Source organism: Ambystoma mexicanum, chromosome 7p (assembly GCF_040938575.1).
Source record: "Ambystoma mexicanum isolate Mex_15411 chromosome 7p, UKY_AmexF1_1, whole genome shotgun sequence".
Taxonomy (NCBI): Eukaryota; Metazoa; Chordata; class Amphibia; order Caudata; family Ambystomatidae; genus Ambystoma; species Ambystoma mexicanum.
Window position 1 is genome coordinate 278,268,730 of NC_090939.1, and position 18,170 is coordinate 278,286,899.

Here is an 18,170-nt window from a genome sequence, read left to right on the forward strand (position 1 = left end):
AGCAATAGACACACACACATAGAGATGTTGAACAGAGAGAGAGATATCGAGACAAAGACAGAGAGATACACAGGGAAATAACAAAGAGCAAGTAAGACAGAGAGGGACATACACAGAGGGAGTGAGACAGAGAGAGACATACACAGAGGGAGAGAGACAGAGAGATGACAAACACAGAGAGAGTGAGACATAGAGAGACATACACAGAGGGAGTGAGACAGAGAGATGACAAACACAGAGGGAGTGAGACAGAGAGAGACATACACAGAGGTAGTGAGACAGAGAGAGACATACACAGAGGGATTGAGACAGATAGATGACAAGCACAGAGGGAGTGAGACAGAGAGATGACAAACACAGAGGGGGTGAGGCAGAGAGAGACATACACAGAGGGAGTGAGACACAGAGATGACAAACACAGAGAGAGTGAGACATAGAGAGACATACACAGAGGGAGTGAGACGGAGAGATGACAAGCAGAGAGGGAGGGAGACAGAGAGACACATACACAGAGGGATTGAGACAGAGAGAGAAATACACCGAGGGAGTGAGACAGAGAGATGACAAACACGGAGGGAGTGAGACAGAGAGAGACATACACAGAGGTAGTGAGACAGAGAGACATACACAGAGGGAGTGAGACAGAGAGATGACAAACACAGAGGGAGTGAGACAGAGAGAGACATACACAGAGGTAGTGAGACAGAGAGAGACATACACAGAGGGATTGAGACAGAGAGATGACAAGCACAGAGGGAGTGAGACAGAGAGATGACAAACACAGAGGGGGTGAGGCAGAGAGAGACATACACAGAGGGAGTGAGACAGAGAGATGACAAACACAGAGGGAGTGAGACATAGAGAGACATACACAGAGGGAGTGAGACAGAGAGATGACAAGCACAGAGGGAGGGAGACAGAGAGACACATACACAGAGGGAGTGAGACAGAGAGAGAAATACACCGAGGGAGTGAGACAGAGAGATGACAAACACGGAGGGAGTGAGATAGAGAGAGACATACACAGAGGTAGTGAGACAGAGAGACATAAACAGAGGGAGTGAGACAGAGAGATGACAAACACAGAGGGAGTGAGACAGAGACAGACATACACAGAGGTAGTGAGACAGAGAGAGACATACACAGAGGGATTGAGACAGAGAGATGACAAGCACAGAGGCAGTGAGACAGAGAGAGAAATACACCAAGGTAGTGAGACAGAGCGATGACGAAGAGGGAGCGAGTGAGACAAGCACACACACACAGATGGTGACGCGAGACAGAGAGAGGCATAAAAATAGAGGGAGACACACACAAAGATTTGACTAAGAGAAAGCGAGAAACACAAACGAAAAGAGGGGCATGCAAAGAGACAAACAGTGAGAGAGTGGTAGAGAGAGACATATGCAGTTGGGGAGAGAGAGAGACAGATGACAAAGAGAGAGAAAGTGAGAGAGGGAGAGACAGGGAGAAGGCAACACATATCACAAAACGAGAAGGCGGGAGTGATCAAAGAGAGGCATGGAAAGAGAGAGAGAGAGAGAGAGAGAGAGGGGAGAGAGAGAGAGAGAGAGAGAGAGAGAGAGAGAGAGAGATAAAGAAAGTTGACAAAGAGAGAGGGAAAGAGAGTGAGATGGGTAGTCACTGGGGATTTCCGGCCCTCTATAAAGCACTCATTCTGAGTTTGCGTTTAATTACACTTTTGGCTGATTAGGCCTTCCGTGAAAAAATAGACTTGCATGTGAATACAGAATTCACTCAATTGCCAAAACTACAACATTCTCAAAATAAAGAATACAATGATTCAAAGAATGTAAAAAAGTTCTAAAATACATGTGTGATCCATAAAATGTTAAAATCATTATCAACATTCGCTCAGCGGCCTAATGCGTTATACATAAGCAGGACTTCGTGTCAGATTTTGTGCAGGGGCTCCTGGCACTGGGGTCTGTCTGGAATGTCTAATTTCACATGGTCTTTGATTATAGTACAGACCAGAATCTGGGAAAGAGAGTAGTTTGTGCTTTAGGAGCAGTGTGGGGGCAGAAGGCACATGGGCACTGTATCACAGAGGTGCTCCATGGTGTGCAGCTGTGACAGGTAGTGATTTGCTCAATTATCCTGGTAGTCTTCTGGGTGTTCAGGGTGGTGATGTTTGCTATTTGACTTAGAAGGTGCTTCTGGGTTGAGTTCCTGACGGATCGGGCCCCAGCTAATAACTCGAGGGCATGTCTGATTTCTGATTCGTTTCTTCTTGTGTGAAAGACCCAGTACATGTAATAAGGTGTGTGTAATATCTGGGATGGGCCCAGTGTAATATATGGTAGGAGGAGCTGGCCAGTCACGGAAGTGTGTCTAATGTATTCCATTGCCCTTAAAATGATGCGAGTGCCACCGTGCCGCCTTTGGCATTGCCACTGTGATTGTTGCGAGACATTGTGTTCAGGCAAAGTACTCCTCTGTGACTTATGGCATACGGATAATGCCTGTCTGTCGCAATATCTCTAAATAAATGTTCCCCATGCAGTCCAGTTGTGAAATGACTACACCCATGTAATAAGAAAGTGATATCACTGCTTAAATAAGTGTAACAAGTTATTTTTATAGTTGAGTTGTGACATCAAAATGCCCGCTGCTTGAGCCCCAACATCAGAATTTCAGAATTTCAGCTGTCAATGGAGCACTTCCATGAAGCCTGGTTTGGTTTTGTCATGCTGTCTTCCAAAATACCTTTCTGTGAACCTTTTAAAGCATTAATGGTTTATTATTATTATTTTTATCATGAGCACACACCTAGCTTTGCTTTGAGAAGCAACAGAGTGCTTTACAGAGGTATACAACAATACAGATACACAAGGGAGTGCTTTTCAGAGGTAACACAACTGATGTACAGCGGGAGGTAAAATACAGCTGTACGGGGTGGCAGGGAGGAGAGGTGCAAACGGGATCTAGTGAGTCAGGGACCACGGGGGTTACGTGATGACATAGGTGTTGAGGACAAAAGACTCCTTGAAGAGGTGGGTCTTCAGTTCTGTTCTGAATTCTAGGAACGCGGGGACCAGTCTGATGCTGATGCGGAGGGTTCCATAGTCTTGGGGCGTAGGCAGAGAAGGCTTGTTTTCTGGCCCTTTCCTTTTTGCACCAGTGGATTTCAAGTCTGCACGTGTCCTGACTTCTGGTGGGGCGCTGTCCGCCATAGATGCTGCGTTTCTGAGGCCAGTGAAGGTCCCTATGAGGGCCAGGGTGATGTGCTCGTATCTGCATAGACCCTTGATGAGGCAGGCGACCGTGTGCAGGACACTATTCAGGGGCACAAGGGAGGAAGACGTGAGGCCTTTCGAGGAGGACATTGACCCCATATAGGTGGGAAAGGACCAGTGCTTGAACGGTGGATCTAAAGCTGTACGGAGGGAAGAAGGGCTTCACTTTCCGCAGGCGGTAGAGCGGCTTCTTGAATTGATAAGGAACCGTTTATGTTACTAAGTTTTATTTTGTGCACTGCTGGGCATTTTCACAGGAGAATACGAATCCGTGCACATGATATTACATTTCAAACCACAAAATTGCTTTTAAATGTATTGCAATAAGTTGTTTTTTGCAATGAATTACAAGCTGCATATTAGTTTCTTTTTTTCCCAACCAAACATTTCCTGAATTGTTTATATAGATCCGTAACTGGAAGATCTCTTGCAGCAAAGTACGCCAGAAAGCATGTATTGAAAAGGGACCACTGTTTGTGTATTTTAAGGACTACACGACCCCTTACCATATGTAAAAAATTATAATTCAAGTCACCTTGACGTTCTTTGGCCTTATAAAAACACACAGCATTTGGCAGCGTTCCTGTAATTGGTCACAGATCTCCTTGGTGACTTGCAATACCCTTATCATTTAGAGTCTGGGCTATTTTATCCCATTTATAATACTTCGAAGTCTCCAAAACCTGCACTTAAATCTGTGAACAATGTTCATATTAAAGTTTATGTGCCAGATCTGTACTCATCCGAATCAAGAAAAATACCTCACCAGACATTAACACCCTGGGAGGCGCCCGTAGCCAATGAAAATGCTCAGAATGCGGGCTGTATTCACAACGCAAAACCTGCGTTCCAAGCACTTTCTTTAGCGTCTGGCGCTTCCCTTCCCTTCCCTCATCCCCGCTCCCCCTTCCCGTTACACCAGTGTAGATCACAGCACGGGAGCTAATGTGTGAATTTTTTATTTTGTTAAAAAAAGCAAAACGTCCCTTTATCTCTCCGCATGGCACCGCACAGTTCCTTTAGCCAGGCAGTCCCCTCTTCAATGTTGATGAATCAGTGGCTGAAGCCTCTGTGCGGCATCGGGCGTGAGATAAAGCTCTGTTTTTCTTGCATTTTTACAAAATAAACAATAAAAACACTAGCACCCGTGTAGTCACCTACATGGCTGCTAATGGAGATATGCCCCTCGGTGGCTGGGCCCAACCTGTAAATAACGTCCCACCACCCTTGGTACAGGACCCTCGCTGTGCTTGGGCCCTTAACTTGGGCAGCGGCCGTTACCTAAAGGGTGGGCACCCACCTCAAGGGGCATATCGCCTCAATAGTAGTATTTTATTGTAGTTGAGATGTGACGTCACAATGCCAGCTGCTATGAATACTAACAGAAACTTCCGAAAAAGTGTCAACAATATACCGTCGGAGCTCAGAGCACAATTTGGGGCCTGTGCCCTCATAGCCGTAAAAATCTCGTCTACAGCTGTCTATGCTTGATTGTGGGAGAAGGTGCACAGCTGTTGAATGCCGTTTGTTTGTACAATAGGAGACTGAATAGAAAAGTTATAAGCAACTAATTGAAAAATAAACGACAGAAAGAAAAGACTAATGAGACATTTGAAAGATAAAGGTAAATAATAAGAAACAGACTCAAAGAGTAAATTAATTAAAAACGATCATTAGAAAAAATTAAAAGAGACGTATTGCAGGAAAAAACAGATGGATTAAGGAAGAAGGAATACAAAGGAAGAACGAAAAGTGAGGAAATTGAGAAAGAGCAGATGCAGAAACAAAATTGCAGAAATAGAACAAGTAGAGGAAATATAAAACAAACAAATACATGGAAAAAGTGCAGTGCTAGAAAAACAGCCAGGAAAGGATAGAAGTCTTGGAAAACAAAACTAAGTCAGCCATTTGGGATTGGGTAGAGCAGAGAATAGCTCTACCAACCCAACGACCCAGGCACAATAAAGCTTGTAGACCGACAGAAGGGTCATTATTGTGGGATAATGACTAACCCAAAATGTTTGCCCCGGGGTGTATAATTTGGGGAAGAGTCATTATACCTCCTAAAGTCTAAAAGGCTGTTAGAAGATGGAGCTGTGCAGCTAAACAGGAAAGCTCCTTCAGTGTGGGGGGGGAGGGGAATGAGCACACACAAGTAGCTTGTAATGTTAATTAAATCAACATGGATTAGTAATAACAAACTTTCTACATTTTGTGTTTTATTGCTGGTTTTTACTTTGGGAAATTGGACTGCACATGCTCTGCTCTGCCTTAACACAGCTAAAGGCAATTGTTTTGCACATGCTCTGCTCTGCCTTAACACAGCTAAAGGCAATTGTTTTGCACATGCTCTGCTCTGCCTTAACACAGCTAAAGGCAATTGTTTCATGCAGTGCTGCTCGGGATGCTGCACAAGTCCGAATTTTTGTAATGAGGTTTATACCAGAGTTTTTTGACTGCATTCCGAGCACTATTATTGGTTGAGATGAGGTCTGTAATGGAATCCATGTGCTAATTAAGTAATAAACCCCAAGATGGGGTGGGGGCATTACCGGGTCAGGTAATGGCCGGGGCATTAGTTACAGGCCTGAGCAAGCAACCAATCACACCAGTTGGTGTGAGAATTGGGTGGGGCCATCCGGAGGGTGGGGGGAGTTGTCAGGGTTGGGGGAGGGCAGGCAAGAGTGGAGCCGTGCACAGGGGATAAAATGGTGGACTCCCACAGCTCAGGTGGCTCGGAACATGGGCAATACCAGGAGGTAAAGCCTGCATTCAAAGCAAGCTCTCTGGTTGGCTGGGAGGCCTCATGACAGCGCCTCCGAGGTGCTAATAAGAAACACAATACCCATACTGTTCTTAAAAGGGATATATGATATAGACATGCTGTGACTTTATGAAGATGATTGGACTGCAGACTTTTATATGGTCAAAGAACTCCTCGGTGACTTTCAGTTGCGGGCACTTCCCCCCTTTGCATGATGTACAGCTGGGGGGGGCATTTTATTGTGCACTGTATGTTGTGCATCTGTGCAACAAGTGGATTCTCATCCTTCTGGGGTTGATATTCACGGCAACAGCAAGATTAGAGTTCCCCTAACGTTATGCGTAGAGTGATTATGGCTGCAATGTAATAGTTACAACATGTACAAAACGGTGCACTCTAGCCCAGCCACCGTTTAGGGAGGTACTTTTCTTCAAAGCTTTATAGAAGTTTTTAAAAAAAATGGTTTAAATAGACACGTTTTCTAAATGTTGCAAAAGATCATATCTAGGTCAAGTGGATTTAATGAAATAGGTTTGCACAGCTGGGTTCTAAACAAGCACAAATTGAGTGCTGTTGGTTGCACGCCAAGGCTAAGCTCATTATTCTGTTCGAAAGCTAGCAAAGTCAGTAGCATGCACAAAGGGCCAGGAAAGGGGGCGAACCGTGGCAAGTGCTGTTGCTACAACAACGCATGTCTAGGCGAAGGAGGGGCACTAAAATGGAAGTGCTCTGCACTGGCCGCGGGGCAAAAGTGAAAAGGGGCAAACGCGCCACCAGCCTTCCCCTCGGACCCGCTCAGGAAGACAAGCTTGAGCATTTGAAAAAACAAATGTCTTATTGAAGTTCTTGGTGTTAAGATTCAATCTAGCAAATTGAGGGCTGGGACTTCAGTGTTTTTCTATGTAAATTAGGAAGTATTTATCCGACCTGTGGGCGCTCAAAGGGCCTCATTACGAGTTGAGCGGTAATCGTAAAATAAGCAGTATTTCAGATGACCCCCTTGTTCATCACTCGGCAGAATCTTGGGTTTTGTCACCCATACATTGAAAGTGTGCCAATTTGTAATAAAGCGTCAATGTTTGTGCCAGCCGGCAGGACATCCTTTTATGTGCCTGCAAGCCCTACTTATGGACCTAAGCCAAATATGAGTCTGCAGTGCCCTGCAAGCACGATCAATATTGCCATTAGCACCTGGGGCCTCCTGTGAGGCGGATACAGGGACGCTTTGAGGACACCCGCCTTTGTCCTCGCTGCCCAGCAGCAATCCCTTGTCATGGACATGAAGAAAAGACTTCACTTCCTCTGCTGAGCAGGAAGTGATGGTATTTCTTCATTTCCACAGCATGGAAGCAGAGCTTTGGGGGAGCAAAGGCGAGAGCGGATGCAATGCTGCCAAAAAGTAAGTGTGGGACGGGGCACGAGGGATGGGAAAGCATGACACAGAGTGGTGGGTGCCAGATGGAACGTGGGAATCTTTATCAGCATCAGGATCCAAGGTTACTCTTGCAATTGTTGCCCTGCCTTCTGAATGATTGGCTGTCAGGATTGCAATGTTCTACCCCTGGCGCTAAGTGGAGGTATTGCCTCCACTTACATTGGCGGTAATGAGATAAACAAAATTACAACATTCAATAATTCCACCTATGCCCAATGGAGTCCAACGGGTCTCCCAAATCCCTAATAATTATAACTCTAAATCATTTGGAGAATGACCCTTACCACATTCGGTAACGGTAATTCAGCTTGGCGGTGTTTGCACAGTTATACTGCCAAACCTGTTAAGAAGCCCAGGACGTTTATTGAAACTGAATATTGTGACATTTCCAAGATGTAGAACAGGAAGAGGAGTGAGCAGGTAGTTCTCATTCAGACATGAAAGCTGACAAGGAAAATAAGTCACGAAAACAAACATGGTCTCTAATTTCTCAAGCACCGTGGGGGTGGCAGCGATAGGGGCCTGCTGTTTTTCAGTCAAACTCCACTTGACAAAATGAACACCAGATGCCTCAGGGCAGGGGGGCTATTGTGAAAATAGGAAATTAATAGAAAATTAAGCTAATTAAGTACCAGCAGGGTGGTTCTGGAAAAGAATGGCTCTGAGAATATTAGGAAGTGAGATTTCCCAGCCTGTATTTCAGCTCTGAGCATATCCATTCAACGTCCTTTTTTTAATAGCATACTTTCTTCACCCACTTAAGCAGTATTGTATAGCACATTACAATAACACAGTGACTATTAAACACAGTAGAATCAACACATTTTAGTCAAAGCGGCAAGGCCACGAAAAGGAGCAAAATGTTTCCATGAGGAAATAGGTTTGTTCCATATTCTCCCTAGTCCGCGTGACCTAGATTTGACTTAAACGTGTAAGAACCCATTTGATTTTCAAATAAGTTATCGATAGTTACTCTTACCGCTTAGCAGTCATGTTATGAGTAAGTGAAGAGTAAGTTAATTACTTGTTTACACATTTCAGTCAAGATGAAGTCAGACGTTCTACCCGAAATGAGGTTGTGAACATGGTTTAGCTATCCATGCAGTCAACATCCGCTACAGCCAAAAGACTAGCTAGCCCCCAGTCTCAACAGTTCCGACATCAGCTTAGCCCCGGGTCTTTTCCAGACCTAGCAACTCCCCTGACGGTAGTAACGGCGCCAGTAAACTACCAGCGCCGTTAGTACCAGACCGGCAAACTACGAGTTGTGCTCGCGGGTGCCTGTGTGCCCGCTGGACCGGCACCCGCGAGCACAGCATGTCGGATGCACCGGCACCATTCACGAATAGTGCCGGTGCATGTGGCTTCCCCATTCCCACTGAGCCATATGGGGCTCAAATGGGAATGGGGAAGAATATTTTACGGCTCCCGGCAATGGCCGATTACCGGGTCCGGCAAGGCAGTAATGAATCGGTAATTGCCCATTCCAGGGCGCCGAAAAAATGTGTACGTTTGTTGGCAGCCTGCAGGTTTTACCAGCAAGGCTACCGCCATACTTGTAAGAGGCCAGTTGTTTGTAGGCTGGATGAATGGATTATGTATTTGATTGGTGAGTGGGAGAGTGAGAGGATGAGTGCTGCATGGGTGTTGCGGTGAGAGGCAGAGTAAGAGGGTGAGGGATGGACGATGGATGGATTATGAGGGGGAGTGAATGAGATGGGGAGTGTTTAATGGATGGGTACATGTATTGGTGAGTGAGTAAGAGGATTTGTGAGTGAGAGAATGAATGAGAGGGTGAGAGATTGATGAATGGACTGTTAAGTGAGAGTGAGTGATAAGGTGGGTGTCGGATGGATGCATTGGTGGGTGATAGGTTGAGAGTTGAAAGGGTGGATGAATCAGTGAGGCTCATAGTTAGGATGTGTGTTAGGTATTTACATTTTAATATGGATGTAACCGCTGAGGGTGTATTTACAGCTATGCATAATATGGTGTGTTTACAGTCAGTTCAGATGGTGCAGCACACTCTTGCTGGGTTTGTAATGGATTGTGTATCCTGTCTCCAGGGGAACCTGTTAACATTCTAGGTTCTTTGCATGACTTAAGAAAGGCTCTGCTGCTATGTGAGTCACTGTTAGAGGAGCTGTTGGACAAAGAGGGTCTCGTATGTTATATGAAATAAATACTTCAAAAACTCACCTTGTGTCAGGTGTGGTTGAAGACCTAGCAATGTGTGTGTTGGATGGATTGAGACACAGTGTAGTTGTTGAATAGATATAGGTGTTGATGAGAGTGAGCAAGTGACATGGTGAGCGCTGCTGGATTGATAGATTGATGAGTGCGAGAATACGTCAGGGGAAGAGTGCTAGATGGATTGGTGATTGAGAAAGTGAGAGTGCTAGTGTTCGGTGGATGAGTTGGTGAATGAGAGAGGAGCATGAGAGTGTGTGTTGAAAAGATGGATTAGTGTGTGAGATGGAGTGAGAAGGTGAGTGCTGGATACATGTGTGCATGGCTTCGTGGGTGAGATAGTGAGTACGTGTGTGTGGGCTGGATGGATGGACTGGTCAGAGTGATTGAGAGGGTGAGTGTTGAATGGATGCATGGATTGATTGGTTGGTGACAGAGAATGAGTGGGTGAGTGCCGTGTGGATATGTGGATGCATGTATCATGTATAGGTGAAAGCTAATAGCCATGCATAAGATTCACTCACCCATGTATTTGAAAAAAGGGCAGTGCATAGCACAAATGTCAGCATTTGCACTGATATTTGCCACCCAGATGAAGTATCAGCACACCCGTGGCGCATGCACATTTTGAAGGCTGGTGTTGTGTTGGATGGATTGATGGATGGACGTGTAACTGAGAGAATGGGTGAGATGGTGAGCATTGGATGTATGTATGGATTGGTGAGTGAGAGGGTTTGTGTTGGATGGATTGGTAGCAGAGAGTGTGTGGATGGGTGTTGGATGGATGGACTGGTGACTTAGAAAGTGAATGGAATGTGAGTGGATGGGTGGATTGTGAGAAAGAGAGGGAGATACAGGCTGCATGTTGGGACAATGAAAGGATGGAATGTTGAGGGACTGTGAGGGTGTGCATTGGATGGATGAATTGGAGAGTGGGATAGTGTTTGAACAGCTGAGTGATGGATGAACGGATAGCTCAATTGTTGAGTGAAAATGAGTGGGAGGTTGAGTGATAGATGGTGTATAAAACGGTGATGGATGGATACATTGGTGGATGAAAGAGTTAGTGAAAACGTGAGTGATAGATGAATGGGTTGACGAGCAAGAGAGTAAGACAGTGACTGGATTCATGTGTGAGTGAGAGAATGAGAGGGTGTGTTGGATGAATGCATTGATGAGTGCATCAGTGAATGAGAAGGTGATTGGTGAATGGACAATCTGTGAGTGAGAGAGTGATGGTGAGTGTTGGATGCATGAAAGGATTGATTAAATGGATTGGTAATTGATTGAGTGAGAGATGAAGAGATGGATGGATTACTCATCGAGAGAGTGAGAGGGTGAAGGATGGATGGGTTGGTTCGTGTGAAAGTGAGTGTTAGGGAGATGGTCTGAAGAGTCGGAGTGAGTGTGAGAGTAAGCATGTACTTGTTTGAACAAGGTCACTTACAGGAGAGGACAGACAACACCAACTGGCCTGTTTGTGATTGGATACATCACTATTGAATAGACAGTCATTTATATAGTGTCCAAAAAAGACAAGATGATACCTTAGTTAGGCTAAGTAAGACAGTAATCTGGAATCTTTCGTAATCATCACATTTCTTCATCAGGCGTAGGAAAAATAAGGCTCTTGAAATAGCAGGACAGCTTAAGGAAACTGTACGCTCTTTCTCTCCATACACACATATGTATATATGTATATAGGTCCCCATCCTATAGTTAAGTTGAAACCATTGTACATAGATATTTCTCAAAATTCTATTGCTAATAACGTTTGACTCACTGGAGGGCTTTGGATAACATTTTCCCTCCAAACGTTTCTCACAGCCCCCACCCCCCAACTGGACGTTTTGGGAAAAATTCATAAACAAAATGTAAAAGGTATTAAGAAAACAAAAAACACTCTTGTTGGCCTATTCTTATTAATTTTCTCATAGACATTTGTGGGAAACTGTAGTGAAAAAAACGGTAGATGGATTTGGACCAATTAAGAAACAACTAAGGCACAAACTGTTGACTTAATTTCTTGACTTGTTTATGGTAAATCGTCCAGTAGTTTTAAAATATCCAATTGAGAAGCGGTGACCCTTGGTCCCAAAAACTCCAATGGTGCTTTGCAGCAGAGAGACTTTTCAGAAATGAAAATCCACCATTTTATTTGTTTTGCTCAATGCAAGCGATGCCTGCGATAATACCCGTGGAAGCCGAAAATTGTGCCTAGAAAGCTATTTGGAGTAGGGAAAAGGATGCAAACGCATCAGGCTACAGGTGTGTAGGGGGCAAGATGGCTCCTCATAAAGTTGGGGAGTTACGGTTGGTCTGGGGAGCTAGCTACAGTTAGAACATTTTAATCTTATTGGGGGAATACCAGGGGAATTTTGCGAGATTCCTACAGCAATAACGCACACTTGGAAAAGAAACTGCGTGACACGAACCAAAGAGTGATAGCAGGCCAGGGAGGGAAAAAGCAATTGAAGGTAATGGGTGGACCAAGAAAAGAGGAGGGGGAAAACGGGAATGTCTATGAGGATGGGGAAGAGTTTTTAATTTTCCAGCGTTGTCAAGGCAATACTGGGGGAATCTCGTGAGAATCGGAACTCCTTTACTATTATCAGAGGAATACCAGGGGGATGTTGTGAGAACAGAGAGTGAAAACACAATATTTACACCTGCAGTGATCATATCTATCTACTAGGCAGGGGGCAATGGGTCTTTGTTCCACTGGCCATGATGAAAGGCCATGGCGAGTGGGCCACAAAGAAACATATTGGTGCATCATGCTCAGTGGCGAAAGGCTGAAGGCCATGGCTAGTGGGCCCCAAAGAAACGTATTACATTTAACTTGTACAGTGGCCATAGCCAAACGCCATGGCTCGTGGGCCCCCACGAAACATATTGGTGCAACATGTACATTGTCCAAGGCGCAAGGCCATGGCCAAAGGCCAAGGCTAGAGGGCCCCAAAAAACCTATTAGTGCAACATGCACAGTGGCCAAGGCTGAAGGCCATGGCTAATGTGCCCAAAAGAAACCTATTGGTGCAGCATGTACAGTGGCCAAGGCTGAAGGTCATGGCCACTGGCCATGACCTAAGGCTCTAGCTGCTGGGCCCCAAAGAAACATATTTAGTTATTTATGTATTTATATAATCTGTAAAGTGCCTAAACCCTGAGGCACCAGGGTGCTGTTGCAGACCAGTTACATTTATCCATAGGTTTGAGTTATTGGTGCAACATGTGCATTGGCCATGGCCGAAGGCCCTGGTTAGTGGGTCCCAAAGAAACTATGGTATGACACAACCCTAGAAACTTAGTGAAAAAGCATTAGTTAAGTGAGAGTTGAGGTAATCAGATTTAACATGAAAAATACATAGCAGCAAAACATTTGAAATTCAGTGAAATGACCTTGGTTATAAAGAGTTAACGTGATCAGATTTAACACAGCAAAACCACTGAAATTCAGGACTCGCATTTCAAGCAAGTCCACCTTAACGATGCACAGTGTATGACCACAATGATGAAATCACAAAGGTATCACTGATGATATCACTGGTGATATCACTAATTACATGATACATGAAATCACAGATGACATCACTGATGGCGTCACTAATAACTTCATACATGACATCTCTGATGAGATCAATAATTACTCCATATATGGCAATACTGATTATATAAGCTAGAATGGTTGTGTTCTCTTCTTTTGATACATATTATATTTTATTACACTTATTTGTAGTTTATTGCTAATATAACCACGGTTATATGAAAACATTATTTTTAAAAAGAGAAAGTTAAAAAAATGAGATTAATACAAACAAAAGTGGAAGATTACACCTACAGTGAGCTGTGTGGTAACCGATTGGGCAACATGTCAAGGGGTGCAATATGGCCCTGGCTACTTGGCCTGAAAGATATGTATATTGGGCACAGCCAAAGGCTGTTGCCACCAAGTGGGTCCAAAAGAAACATATTGTGGGACCATGTACAGTGGACAAAGCTGAAGGCTATGGCCATTGGCCATGGCTAAAGGCCATGGCTAGTGGCTCGTTATCAGCCAGTGGGCCTGGTAGTCACGTACAGTGGCCATGGCACCTAGTGGGTCCAAAATAAACATATTGGGGGAACATGCACAGTGGAATGGCCACTGGCCATGGTCGAAGACTATGGCTATTGGAGCAGTAGTGTTTTCAAATATGCAGTGGGTACAGCTGAAGGTAATGCTCACTGGCCAGGGACAAAGGCCCTGGCTAGTGGCTGCGGCCACCCAGTGAGTCCAAACGAAACATATTGGGGGAACATGTACAGTGGACGCGGCCAAACGCCATGGTTAGTGGCTTGGTAGTGTTTTACAATATACAGTGGGCGCGGCCAAAAGCCATGGTTAGTGGCTTGGTAGTGTTTTACAATATACAGTGGGCGCGGCCAAAAGACATGTATAGAAGAAACAGCTGAAAGCCTGGGTCACCCAGTGGGTAAAAAAAAAAACATATTGGGGAGCATGTACAGTGGACAAGGCCGAAGGCTGTGGCCACTGGCCGTGGCCTGAGGCCTTGGCAATGGGCTGTAAATAAATTATGGTTTAACAAAACCCTTGAAATTCACTGAAACATTAGTTAAGGTGCAGTTAAGTTGCACAGGTTTAACACAACAAAACCCTTGAAATTCAGCAGATATGGGAAGTCATGACCAGTTTAACTCGGCACATTACCATTGCAAAGCCCATGGGTACATGCATAAGAGAAGGGATTCGCAATGACATACAAAAAGTCATTTTGTGGACATGGCATTATGGGGGACATCAACGGGAATGCGCTGAGTTAAGCTGGTCATGACTTCCCATATGTGCTGAATTTCAAGGGTTTTGTTGCGTAACATCTGTGCAACTTAACTGCACCTTGACTAAGATTTTCTCTGTGTATACATATTACAGGGCTTGCTGTAGCGGCCGTGTAGTTATGGTTAAGTTGCTCTACTGATAGAAAGAGCACTTTTTGGGTGCCTTATAAGTTTTCCCCCTCTGGACAAATCCTCACAAAACTTTGCAAAGTAATATATGCCCCCCCCCCAACTCCCTGGATTGATTCTGCAAAGTTTGGTGAGGTTTCGTCCAGGGGGGGGCAAAGTTATAGGGGGATCCCAAAATGTGTGGTTTTTCTCATAGATGCAATGGGAAATTCTATTTGCTCACACCTACAGTCAAAACCGCTGGATGGAGTTTTCACCAAATTGCACCAGGAGCGGCATCCTGGTCCCGAAAGCGTGCTTTTGTAAATTTGGTGTAAATCCATCCACTTATTATTTTAAAAGGGCCAAAAAGTAGGCAAACAAAATTACTGATAGCTGGGTTCGGTCTGCGGACTCACTTCCCTATTGGCTCTGCGGATAGGCCTCTGGGCCAATCATGGTCCGACGTGATGTCTACAGACATCGGACATGCCCGCTGATTGGATGGTGGAAAGTGTGAGGTGCATCATATTTTTTTTAAACGGTCACCATGTTGCATCTGCAGACAACCGCCTTTGTCCATGGACAGCGCAGTGGGGAAAAAGTCTTGAAAACACATTTGGGGTTATTTGGTGGTCGAAAAGGAGCTGGAAAGGGTGGGGGTGGAATAAAGATGATATGGAGCTGTTTTTATAGGTGAAAAAGGTAGGCATGGCTGCCGCCCACTCCACAGACACCGTGGTAGTCTGTGGACAGTGCCATGAACAAACAGCTTGGAAAAGACATTTGGGGTAATTTGATGGCTGAAAGAGGGCATAGAAAGGGTAGGAGAGTGGAATAAAGATGAGCTGGCGCTGTTGTATTGTTTAATTCTAGTGTGGTGGTTGTGGCCAGTGGATGATTCTTGGGGGCATAGTCTTAGGCCATGGCCCTAAAAATCTGCTCACAGGCCACAATTAGTTTCAGTCGTTTAAGTAAATGTTGTGAACAATTACTTGCAATTGGGTTGCGTTTACAAGTTTTATTGATTTCAATCAAACATACAGAATACTATTATTCATTAAACAGTTAAAGGCAAACAAAAACAATGAATCCAATTGAGCTTAACAAATGCTTAACAACAAGAGTAAAATACCCAACAATATTCATAAATGATCCCAAAGTAAGGGAGGAAAAGAGAAAGAAAAAGAAGATAGTATATAATATATAATAAAATCACTTGCAATTGGAAGAGATGATTGATTGTTACATTTGCATGGCAATTTGCTCCAGTTGTGTTGCTGAATTGAAATGAAGCAGAGAGTTGTGTTTCTGCATCCTTTGATGGGCCTTTGCTGTTTTTTGAGAAGAGATATGTGTCCCTGTGTCTTCTGATGGACGTGCAGTTGAGTTTGTACTGAACAGTTTTGTGATGTATTATTTGATGGAGAAGCACTTGGTCTCTGGTTCTCTAGCTGTATTGTTGGGAGATCTGTTATAGGTACAATTTGTATTAGTTTTCTTTTTAAAGGTTTTCTTTTTTGAGGTACAGGGTACATATCTAGATGGGAATGTACAATGCACGTAGCCTATTGTATTCTCGGATGCAAGGAATGTCAGCGTTGACTTTGTTTGCATCAAAGTCAACTAGGAATAGACCAATGAGTGTACGGAGATGTGAAAGTACTACGTAACTCACACCTTCTTTAAAGACTGTGCTGCCAATGTCAATCAATGCACGTTCTAGGGTTAGACCTGATTTGTGAATAATGACACCATATGCAAGAGACAAAGAGAATTGTTCACTACGTACATACCTGTCTTTGAAAAGAAGGAAACATGCTACTGTGCAGCCAATTTTTTTAACTACTACAAGTTTGTCAAAGTGAATATTGACAAACTGAATGTTGTTGTCATGTGGATATGTTTGGAAGCCAAGAACTTTACCATTTGCTCCATTGACTAAACCTTGTTCTACGTCAAGAATACATTTTAGAATTGCTCTGCAGTTTAGACACAAAGTAACTTTTTCCCCAGTCCAACTGTGGTACATAGATAGCTATTTAGTCGTGCTGTTGCTTGTTAACACATAGGGATTGTCATGCTGTGTACTTCTAGTTTGTCTGTGGAGCTGATATTCAGTATGGGTTGCATTTATTTTTTTAACATTGCCTCGTTGAATTGATTACAGCTTGCAAGGGTTGGCATTAAGGACAGGCATTTTATATTTTGCTGGGTTAATTGTTGCATGGCATCAGGAGCATATGTGTTTCGCCCATAACGCTCATGGATTAGTCTTCTATTTAGGATGGATTTTGCATCTTTAGTAAGCAGACCAGTTCTAATGCTTTTTAAAATGTTAGCATGGGTGAGGTCTGCAGTTTGACACATTTTGAGTTAGCTCTCTGTACTGAAAATGTTGCCAGAGATTTACATTTCCAATGCTGCCGAGTGTGTTGCAGCATTGTTTGTGTCCCAATGTTCTGAAAATAGGTTGACCTTTTACTGTAGGAGCTCTCCGAAAACAATAACGTGTTTTCCCCCAAACAGTTCTTTGTAGTCGGTTACTGGGACTTCTTGCATTCTGAAGTGAATTAAAGCCAACATGAGGCTGGAAATCATGCTTACTTTATCTATTAGGTGCACTTTCATTTGTTTCAGAATTCTGCATTATTCCTAGCAGCTTCTGCTGATAATTTGTAGTATTCTAATTTGTTTTGGTGTTCTATTGGATGGATAAGTAGTTGGTGTAAAGTTACATTCCTATGTTGTAGGCAGCGAAACCTGCGGGGGCTGTTACAACAGATGAAAGGTTGGTGTTTGTTAAGTTTTGTTGAAATTTGGTAATTATTTAAATTAAGAATGTTTTTACTGAACCAGCTTCACCACTTGCATACACAAGCAGAGGTTTATCATTATTACAGCTACAAGTTTTAGTTTCATTTTTAAAACCATGTTCAATTTTTCCAATGACCTCTCGATAAATGGTGAGTTGTTCATCATTTAGCTGTGATTTGAGCACTGGTAAGTCTTCTTCAGATTGTTTATATTGACACATGGTATTTTCTACCTCAGTCATGGCTATTTCTGATTCATTTACAATGAGTGGTTCTCCAAGTGTTTCTTGACTTCCTGTAAGGGAAGGTTGACTACCCTCAGGAGTGTCTTCATCTACCTGAGCTTCAATGTTGCCATTTATTGTCCAACATTTGGTTGCATTGTTTAAAAATTGACATTTTCTATACTGCTTTAATTTGTTTTGAATGCAGCTTCAAATGATTCATGGTCACCTAATAATTCTTGTTCTTTTCTCAGAGGTTTAAAATGTTGCAGTAGGGCCATGGAATACAGTTCTCTGTGTTGCTGACATTCACATGATAATTTAATATGCTTAATTAGGCTAGGTTTGTTAAGTTTTATTAGGCTTCCTTCAAAAGTTGAGATTGAATATTTGTCAGTTGTCTCATCTGGTGTGAAATATTTTTTTGTAGGAGTAGTTTTGGGCTATGCCGTACAGGCCCATGTTTTCTAAAGCAGTTCTTTTGTTTGGGTAATATGTGTCAATTAAATTGTTTTTAAAATGTCCTGGCTGTTG